The sequence below is a fragment of the Oncorhynchus keta genome, unplaced genomic scaffold (genome assembly GCF_023373465.1).
Source record: "Oncorhynchus keta strain PuntledgeMale-10-30-2019 unplaced genomic scaffold, Oket_V2 Un_contig_8321_pilon_pilon, whole genome shotgun sequence".
Classification (NCBI taxonomy): domain Eukaryota; kingdom Metazoa; phylum Chordata; class Actinopteri; order Salmoniformes; family Salmonidae; genus Oncorhynchus; species Oncorhynchus keta.
Window position 1 is genome coordinate 1969 of NW_026289985.1, and position 10099 is coordinate 12067.

The 10099-nt window shown below is 49.6% G+C and overlaps 1 long non-coding RNA gene and 1 pseudogene across 4 annotated transcripts; both read left to right on the forward strand.

Moving 5' to 3' along the window:
- The first annotated feature begins 260 nt into the window (after positions 1–260).
- Positions 261–8387, forward strand: LOC127926789 (multidrug resistance-associated protein 1-like; annotated as a pseudogene).
- Positions 1932–6118, forward strand: LOC127926788 (uncharacterized). 4 transcript variants are annotated; one of them, XR_008125090.1, is made up of 3 exons: positions 1932–1978; positions 4802–4961; positions 5183–5745. It is a non-coding gene; the product is annotated as an uncharacterized LOC127926788 (long non-coding RNA). The 4 variants fall into 4 exon arrangements; XR_008125089.1 differs by lacking the exon at positions 1932–1978 and adding an exon at positions 5953–6118 and having other exon boundaries at positions 4284–4961; positions 5183–5406; XR_008125091.1 differs by lacking the exon at positions 1932–1978 and adding an exon at positions 5985–6118 and having other exon boundaries at positions 4284–4961; positions 5183–5406.
- Positions 8388–10099: the final 1712 nt, after the last annotated feature.

Below are 10099 nucleotides of genomic sequence, written 5' to 3' on the forward strand. Positions count from 1 at the left end.
ATCTCATCCATCTGTGTCAATCCTCCATGTATCGTCCCTCCATGTCATCCCTCCCATCTCATCCCTCCATGTCACATCCCAGGTGTCATCCCTCCGTGTCATCCCACATCCCTCCATCACGTCCTCCGTCCCTCTGTGTCATCCCTCCCATGTCATCCCTCCCCATCCCTCCGTGTCATCCTCCAGCGTTTCTCGTCCCTCCGTGTCATCCTCCATCTAATCCTGCCATCAAATCCCTCAGGTGTCATCCCTCCCCACAGGCGTTTCTACGTGGCGTCGTCTCGTCAGTTGAGCGTCTGAGTCGGTCAGTCGCTCCCGGTCTACACACACTTCAGAGGCGTTGCTGGGCGCCAGCGTCATCCGAGCCTTTGGGAGCAGGAACGCTTCATCAGGGAAAGTGACGGTGAGTTGACCACAACCAGAAAACATACTACCCCAGCATCGTAGCCAACCGGTGAGGAGCGCGGTCACCACTGCGCGCACCTTTATTGGTTGAATCAATAAGTCATGTTGAGATATAAAATATTTTAAAAGCAAAATCCAAACTAATGAGACCTGGTCAACATTTATAGCAGGTACTATTAACATTCACCTGCGTCACAGGTTTGTAGGGAACTGTGCCGTAATGTCTCTAATATCTCTGTGTGTTGTAGGTGGCTGGCGGTGCGTCTGTTTGTAGGGAACTGTGCCGTAATGTCTCTAATATCTCTGTGTTGTAGGTGGCTGGCGGTGCGTCTGGAGTTTTGTAGGAACTGTACCGTAATGTCTCTAATATCTCTGTGTTGTAGGTGGCTGGCGGTGCGTCTGGAGGGAACCAGCCGTAATGTTTCTAATATCTCTGTGTGTTGTAGGTGGCTGGCGGTGCGTCTGGAGTTTGTAGGGAACTGTGCCATGTGTCTCTAATATCTCTGTGTTGTAGGTGGCTGGCGGAGCGTGGAGTTGGGAGGGAACCGTCATGCCGTAATGTCTCTAATATCTCTGTGTTGTAGGTGGCTGGCGGTGCGTCTGGAGTTTGTAGGGAACTGTACCGTGATGTCTCTAATATCTCTGTGTTGTAGGTGGCTGGGCGGTGCGTCTGGAGTTTGAGGGAACGGTACCGTAATGTCTCTAATATCTCTGTGTGTTGTAGGTGGCTGGCGGTGCGTCTGGAGGAACTGTACCGTAATGTCTCTAATATCTGTGTGTTGTAGGTGGCTGGCGGTGCGTCTGGAGGGAACTGTACCGTAATGTCTCTAATATCTCTCTGTGTTGTAGGTGGCTGGCGGGTGCGTCTGGAGTTTGTAGGGAACTGTACCGTAATGTTTCTAATATCTCTGTGTTGTAGGTGGCTGGCGGTGCGTCTGGAGTTTGTAGGGAACTGTACCGTGATGTTTCTAATATCTCTGTGTTGTAGGTGGCTGGCGGTGCGTCTGGAGTTTGTAGGGAACTGTACCGTAATGTTTCTAATATCTCTGTGTTGTAGGTGGCTGGCGGTGCGTCTGGAGTTTGTAGGGAACTGTACCGTAATGTTTCTAATATCTCTGTGTTGTAGGTGGCTGGCGGTGCGTCTGGAGTTTGTAGGGAACTGTATCGTAATGTTGCTGCTCTGTTTGCTGTGATGGCCAGAGAGAGCCTCAGCCCTGGGATCATGGGCCTGTCCATCTCATATGCACTACAGGTCAGTACCGTGTGTGTGTGTGTGTGTCTGGTGTTTGTGTGTGTGTGTGTGTTTGTGTGTGTGTGCTGTGTGTGTGTGTGTGTGTGTGTGTGTGTGTGTGTGTGTGTGTGTGTGTGTGTGTGTGTGTGTGTGTGTGTGTGTGGTTTCATTTTTTAAAAAACGGTTTAGTTTCACAGCCGATTCATTGGGTACCCCCTCCCTCCCTCCCCAAAAACAGGCAGTGATGAATGAGGATCTTCAAGTTAAAGATGGTCCTCCATGTTGTTTAAAGTCAGTCCTGAGAGCCCAGGTTGTTTAACCCAGTCAGTCCTGAGAGCCCAGGTTGTTTAACTCACTGAGAGCCCAGGTTGTTTAACCCTGTCAGTCCTGAGAGCCCAGGTTGTTAAAGCCCCTTAACCCTGTCAGTCCTGAGAGCCCAGGTTGTTTAACCCTGTCAGTCCTGAGAGCCCAGGTTGTTTAACCCTGTCAGTCCTGAGAGCCCAGGTTGTTTAAGCCTGTCAGTCCTGAGAGCCCAGGTTGTTTAACCCTGTCAGTCCTGAGAGCCCAGGTTGTTTAACCCTGTCAGTCCTGAGAGCCCAGGTTGTTTAACCCAGTCAGTCCTGTCAGTCCTGAGAGCCCAGGTTGTTTAACCCTGTCAGTCCTGAGAGCCCAGGTTGTTTAACCCTGTCAGTCCTGAGAGCCCAGGTTGTTTAACCCTGTCAGTCCTGAGAGCCCAGGTTGTTTAACCCTGTCAGTCCTGAGCCCTGTCAGTCCTGAGAGCCCAGGTTGTTTAACCCTCAGTCCTGAGCCCACCTGTCCTGAGAGCCCAGGTTGTTTAACCCTGTCAGTCCTGAGAGCCCAGGTTGTTTAACCCTGTCAGTCCTGAGAGCCCAGGTTGTTTAACCCTGTCAGTCCTGAGAGCCCAGGTTGTTTAACCCTGTCAGTCCTGAGAGCCCAGGTTGTTTAACCCTGTCAGTCCCTGAGAGCCCAGGTTGTTTAACCCTGTCAGTCCTGAGAGCCCAGGTTGTTTAACCCTGGTCGGTCCTGAGAGCCCAGGTTGTTTAACCCTGTCAGTCCTGAGAGCCCAGGTTGTTTAACCCTGTCAGTCCTGAGAGCCCAGGTTGTTTAACCCTGTCAGTCCAGAGCCCAGGTTGTTTAACCCGTCAGTCCTGAGAGCTCAGGTTGTTTAACCCTGTCAGTCCTGGAGAGCCCAGGCTGTTTAACCCTGTCAGTCCTGAGAGCCCAGGTTGTTTAACCCTGTCAGTCCTGAGAGCCCAGGTTGTTTAACCTGTCAGTCCTGAGAGCCCAGGTTGTTTAACCCTGTCAGTCCTGAGAGCCCAGGTTGTTTAACCCCGTCAGTCCTGAGAGCCCAGGTTGTTTAACCCTGTCAGTCCTGAGAGCCCAGGTTGTTTAACCCTGTCAGTCCTGGAGAGCCCAGGTTGTTTAACCCTGTCAGTCCTGAGAGCCCAGGTTGTTTAACCCTGTCAGTCCTGAGAGCCCAGGTTGTCAGTCCTGGAGAGCCCAGGTTGTTTAACCCTGTCAGTCCTGAGAGCCCAGGTTGTTTAACCCTTGGAACCCTATCAGTCCTGAGAGCCCAGGTTGCTTAATCCCCATCAGTCCTGAGAGCCCAGGTTGTTAACCCTGTCAGTCCTGAGAGCCCAGGTTGTTTAACCCTGTCAGTCCTGAGAGCCCAGGTTGTTTAACCCTGTCAGTCCTGAGAGCCCAGGTTGTTTAACTCCTGTCAGTCCTGAGAGCCCAGGTTGTTTAACCCTGTCAGTCCTGAGAGCCCAGGTTGTTTAACCCTGTCAGTCCTGAGAGCCCAGGTTGTTTAACCCTGTCAGTCCTGAGAGCCCAGGTTGTTTAACCCTGTCAGTCCTGAGAGCCCAGGTTGTTTAACCCTGTCAGTCCTGAGAGCCCAGGTTGTTTAACCCTGTCAGTCCTGAGAGCCCAGGTTGTTTAACCCTGTCAGTCCTGAGAGCCCAGGTTGTTTAACCCTGTCAGTCCTGAGAGCCCAGGTTGTTTAACCCTGTCAGTCCTGAGAGCCCAGGTTGTTTAACCCTGTCAGTCCTGAGAGCCCAGGTTGTTTAACCCTGTCAGTCCTGAGAGCCCAGGTTGTTTAACCCTGTCAGTCCTGAGAGCCCAGGTTGTTTAACCCTGTCAGTCCTGAGAGCCCAGGTTGTTTAACCCTGTCAGTCCTGAGAGCCCAGGTTGTTTAACCCTGTCAGTCCTGAGAGCCCAGGTTGTTTAACCCTGTCAGTCCTGAGAGCCCAGGTTGTTTAACCCTGTCAGTCCTGAGAGCCCAGGTTGTTTAACCCTGTCAGTCCTGAGAGCCCAGGTTGTTTAACCCTGTCAGTCCTGAGGCAGGTTGTTTAACCCTGTCAGTCCTGAGAGCCCAGGTTGTTTAACCCTGTCAGTCCTGAGAGCCCAGGTTGTTTAACCCTGTCAGTCCTGAGAGCCCAGGTTGTTTAACCCTGTCAGTCCTGAGAGCCCAGGTTGTTTAACCCTGTCAGTCCTGAGAGCCCAGGTTGTTTAACCCTGTCAGTCCTGAGAGCCCAGGTTGTTTAACCCTGTCAGTCCTGAGAGCCCAGGTTGTTTAACCCTGTCAGTCCTGAGAGCCCAGGTTGTTTAACCCATGTCAGTCCTGAGAGCCCAGGTTGTTTAACCCTGTCAGTCCTGAGAGCCCAGGTTGTTTAACCCTGTCAGTCCTGAGAGCCCAGGTTGTTTAACCCTGTCAGTCCTGAGAGCCCAGGTTGTTTAACCCTGTCAGTCCTGAGAGCCCAGGTTGTTTAACCCTGTCAGTCCTGAGAGCCCAGGTTGTTTAACCCTGTCAGTCCTGAGAGCCCAGGTTGTTTAACCCTGTCAGTCCTGAGAGCCCAGGTTGTTTAACCCTGTCAGTCCTGAGAGCCCAGGTTGTTTAACCCTGTCAGTCCTGAGAGCCCAGGTTGTTTAACCCTGTCAGTCCTGAGAGCCCAGGTTGTTTAACCCTGTCAGTCCTGAGAGCCCAGGTTGTTTAACCCTGTCAGTCCTGAGAGCCCAGGTTGTTTAACCCTGTCAGTCCTGAGAGCCCAGGTTGTTTAACCCTGTCAGTCCTGAGAGCCCAGGTTGTTTAACCCTGTCAGTCCTGAGAGCCCAGGTTGTTTAACCCTGTCAGTCCTGAGAGCCCAGGTTGTTTAACCCTGTCAGTCCTGAGAGCCCAGGTTGTTTAACCCTGTCAGTCCTGAGAGCCCAGGTTGTTTAACCCTGTCAGTCCTGAGAGCCCAGGTTGTTTAACCCAGTCAGTCCTGAGAGCCCAGGTTGTTTAACCCAGTCAGTCCTGAGAGCCCAGGTTGTTTAACCCTGTCAGTCCTGAGAGCCCAGGTTGTTTAACCCTGTCAGTCCTGAGAGCCCAGGTTGTTTAACCCTGTCAGTCCTGAGAGCCCAGGTTGTTTAACCCTGTCAGTCCTGAGAGCCCAGGTTGTTTAACCCTGTCAGTCCTGAGAGCCCAGGTTGTTTAACCTGTCAGTCCTGAGCCCAGGTTGTTTAACCCTGTCAGTCCTGAGAGCCCAGGTTGTTTAACCCTGTCAGTCCTGAGAGCCCAGGTTGTTTAACCCTGTCAGTCCTGAGAGCCCAGGTTGTTTAACCCTGTCAGTCCTGAGAGCCCAGGTTGTTTAACCCAGTCAGTCCTGAGAGCCCAGGTTGTTTAACCCTGTCAGTCCTGAGAGCCCAGGTTGTTTAACCCTGTCAGTCCTGAGAGCCCAGGTTGTTTAACCCTGTCAGTCCTGAGAGCCCAGGTTGTTTAACCCTGTCAGTCCTGAGAGCCCAGGTTGTTTAACCCTGTCAGTCCTGAGAGCCCAGGTTGTTTAACCCTGTCAGTCCTGAGAGCCCAGGTTGTTTAACCCTGTCAGTCCTGAGAGCCCAGGTTGTTTAACCCTGTCAGTCCTGAGAGCCCAGGTTGTTTAACCCTGTCAGTCCTGAGAGCCCAGGTTGTTTAACCCTGTCAGTCCTGAGAGCCCAGGTTGTTTAACCCTGTCAGTCCTGAGAGCCCAGGTTGTTTAACCCTGTCAGTCCTGAGAGCCCAGGTTGTTTAACCCTGTCAGTCCTGAGAGCCCAGGTTGTTTAACCCTGTCAGTCCTGAGAGCCCAGGTTGTTTAATCCCATGTCAGTCCTGAGAGCCCAGGTTGTTTAACCCTGTCAGTCCTGAGAGCCCAGGTTGTTTAACCCTGTCAGTCCTGAGAGCCCAGGTTGTTTAACCCTGTCAGTCCTGAGAGCCCAGGTTGTTTAACCCTGTCAGTCCTGAGAGCCCAGGTTGTTTAACCCAGTCAGTCCTGAGAGCCCAGGTTGTTTAACCCAGTCAGTCCTGAGAGCCCAGGTTGTTTAACCCTGTCAGTCCTGAGAGCCCAGGTTGTTTAACCCAGTCAGTCCTGAGAGCCCAGGTTGTTTAACCCTGTCAGTCCTGAGAGCCCAGGTTGTTTAACCCTGTCAGTCCTGAGAGCCCAGGTTGTTTAACCCTGTCAGAGCCCAGGTTATTTAACCCTGTCAGTCCTGAGAGCCCAGGTTAAGTTTAACCCTGTCAGTCCTGAGAGCCCAGGTTGTTTAACCCTGTCAGTCCTGAGAGCCCAGGTTGTTTAACCCTGCTGTCCTGAGAGCCCAGGTTTAACCCTGTCAGTCCTGAGAGCCCAGGTTGCTTAACCCAGTCAGTCCTGGAGAGCCCAGGTTGTTTAACCCTGGCCAGTCCTGAGAGCCCAGGTTGTTTAACCCAGTCAGTCCCGAGAGAGCCCAGGTTGTTTAACCCAGTCAGTCCTGAGAGCCCAGCAGAAATCATTCATCTCTTTCATTTATCTGCATGTCCAGTCCTTATATTCAGCCTCCCAATGAAGTGAGCACGAAACACACTTGACATAAACGGGTTGCATTCAATGCAGTCCTTGAAGCAAAATCTGATACAAATGTAAAAAAAAGTATTTAATTTTTCCTTTATTTAACCAGGCAAGTCAGTTAAGAACATATTCTTATTTTCAATGACGGCCTAGGAACAGTGGGTTAACTGCCTGTTCAGGGCAGAATGACAGATTTGTACCTTGTCAGCTCGGAGTTCGAACTTGCAACCTTCCCGGTTACTAGTCCAACGCTCTAACCACTAGGCTACCCTGCCGCCTCTACACTCTAACCACTAGGCTATCCTGTCAGCTTACACTCTAACCACTAGGCTAAATTCTTGCCAATTTACACTCTAACCACTAGGGCTACCCTGCCACTTAATTCTAACCACTAGGCTACCCTGTCAGCTCTACTCCTCTAACCACTAGGCTACCCTCGCCACCTCTACACTCTAACCATCTAGGGCTACCTTGCCGCTTAATCCTTCTAACCACTAGGCTAACTTGTCGCCTCTACCTTCGAACCACTAGGTTACCTTGTCAGCTCATTCCTCTAACCACTAGGCTACCCTGTCATTTAACCTCTAACCACTAGGGCTACCCTGCCACCCACACTGTATCACTAGCTACTCCTTGCCGCCTCTAATTTAACCACTAGGCTACCCTGCCGCCTCTACATTCCCCTGAACTACTAGGCTACTCCTGCCACCTCTACTCCTCTAACCACCAGGCTACCCTGCCGCCCTGAAAGGCTGTATGTACAGAAAGGGTTTTCTCACAGTGGGAGTGTGTCCAATTAGTCAGTGACCACTACTGTCTCTGCCTCTCCTTTCTCTGCCCCTGTCTTTCTTGTCTCTGTCTGCCCCTCCTTCTCTCTGCCTCCTCTGTCTTTTCTGTCTCTCTGTCTCTGCCTCTCCTTCTCTCTGTCCCTGTCTTTCTGTCTCTCTCTGTCTCTGTCTCTGCCTCCTTCTCTTCATTTGTCTTTCTGTCTCTGTTCTGCCTCTCCTTCTCTGCCCCTGTCTTTCTCTGTCTCTCTGTCTCTGTCTCTGTCTCCTTCTCTCTGTCTCTGTCTTTCTGTCTCTGTCTCTGCTCTCTCCTCCTTCTCTCTGCCCCTTGTCTTTCTGTCTCTGTCTCTGTCTCTGCCTCCTTCTCTTGTCTCTGTCTTTCTGTCTCGTCTCTGCCTCTCCTTCTCTGCCCCTGTCTTTCTTGTCTCTCTCTGTCTCTGCCTCCATCTTCTCTGTCTCTGTCTCGATCTCTCTGTCTCTTCTCTCCTTCTCTCTGTCTCTGTCTTTCTGTCTCTCTCTGTCTCTGCCTCCTTTTCTGTCTCTCTGTCTCTGCCCTCCTTCTCTCTGTCTCTGTCTTTCTGTCTCTCTCTGTCTGCCTCCATCTCTGTCTCTGTCTTTCTGTCTCTCTGTCTCTGCCTCCTTCTTCTCTCTGTTCTGTCTTTCTGTCTCTCTGTCTCTGCCTTCTCCTTCTTCTCTCTCTGCCCCTGTCTTTCTGTCTCTCTCCATCTCTGTCTTCCTGTCTCTCTGTGCCTCTGTCTCTTTCTGTCTCTCTGTCTCTGCCTCCTCCTCTCTGCCCCTGTCTTTCTGTCTCTCTCTGTCTCTGCCTCCTTGTCTGCCCCCTGTCTTTCTGTCTCTGCTCTGCTCTCCTTCTCTGTCTGCCCCCTGTCTCTGTCTCTGCCTCTCCTCTGTGTCTCTGTCTTTCTGTCTCTCTGTCTCTGCCTCCTTCTCTCTGCCCCTGTCTTTCTGTGTCTCTGTCTCTCTGTCTTCTGTCTCTCTGTCCTGTAGCTGACGGCCTCTCTGACCTGGCTAGTGAGGATGTCTTCAGATCTGGAAACCAACATTGTGGCCGTGGGAGAGAGAGTCAAGGAGTACGAAGACACAGAGAAAGAGGTACGTCTGTGTGTTTATGTTCCCATACACAACTCTGTAGGTTGAGCTAGACGGTATTTGAAGACTGTTATTGGTCAACCAAATCTACTTTCTATAAAATAAAATAACATATGACCTGTCCATACCATATGACCTGCCATACTGTCCTTCAGTCAGCTGGTCTTTCATAAAATAACATATGACCTGCCATACTGTCTTCAGTCAGCTGGTCTTTTCTTTCTATAGAATAACATATGACCTGCCATACTGTCTTCAGTCAGCTGGTCTTTTTCCTATAAAATAACATATGACCTGCCATACTGTCCTTCAGTCAGCTGGTCTTTCTATAAAATAACATATGACCTGCCATACTGTCTTCAGTCAGCTGGTCTTTCTACTCCTATAAAATAACATATGACCTGCCATACTGTCCTTCAGTCAGCTGGTCTTTCTACTCCTATAAAGCCAACATATGACCTGCCATACTGTCTTCAGTCAGCTGGTCTTTCTACTTATAAAATAACATATGACCCGCTATACTGTCCTTCAGTCAGCTGGTCTTTCTATAAAATAACATATGACCTGCCATACTGTCTTCAGTCAGCTGGTCTTTTCTACTCCTATAAATAACATATGACCTGCCATACTGTCCTTCAGTCAGCTGGTCTTTTCTATAAAATAACATATGACCTGCCATAACTGTCCTTCAGTCAGCTGGTCTTTCTACAAAATAACATATGAACTGCCATACTGTCTTCAGTCATTGGTCTTTCTATAATATAATATATGACCTGCCATACTGTCCTTCAGTCAGCTGGTCTTTCTACTCCTATAAAATAACATATGACCTGCCATACTGTCCTTCAGTCAGCTGGTCTTTCTATAAATAACATATGACCTGCCATACTGTCTTCAGTCAGCTGGTCTTTCTATAATATAACATATGACCTGCCATACTGTCCTTCAGTCAGCTGGTCTTTCTATAGAATAACATATGACCTGCCATACTGTCCTTCAGTCAGCTGGTCTTTCTATAGAATAACATATGATCTGCCATACTGTCCTTCAGTCAGCTGGTCTTTCTATAAAATAACATATGACCTGCCATACTGTCTTCAGTCAGCTGGTCTTTCTACTCCTATAAAATAACATATGACCTGCCATACTGTCCTTCAGTCAGCTGGTCTTTCTATAAAATAACATATGACCTGCCATACTGTCTTCAGTCAGCTGGTCTTTCTATAGAATAACATATGATCTGCCATACTGTCCTTCAGTCAGCTGGTCTTTCTACTTCTATAAAATAACATATGACCTGCCATACTGTCCTTCAGTCAGCTGGTCTTTCTACTCCTATAAAATAACATATGACCTGCCATACTGTCCTTCAGTCAGCTGGTCTTTCTATAAAATAACATATGACCTGCCATACTGTCCTTCAGTCAGCTGGTCTTTCTATAAAATAACATATGACCTGCCATACTGTCCTTCAGTCAGCTGGTCTTTCTACAAAATAACATATGACCTGCCATACTGTCTTCAGTCAGCTGGTCTTTCTACAAAATAACATATGACCTGCCATACTGTCCTTCAGTCAGCTGGTCTTTCTACAAAATAACATATGACCTGCCATACTGTCCTTCAGTCAGCTGGTCTTTCTATAAAATAACATATGACCTGCCATACTGTCCTTCAGTCAGCTGGTCTTTCTACTCCTATAAAATAACATATGA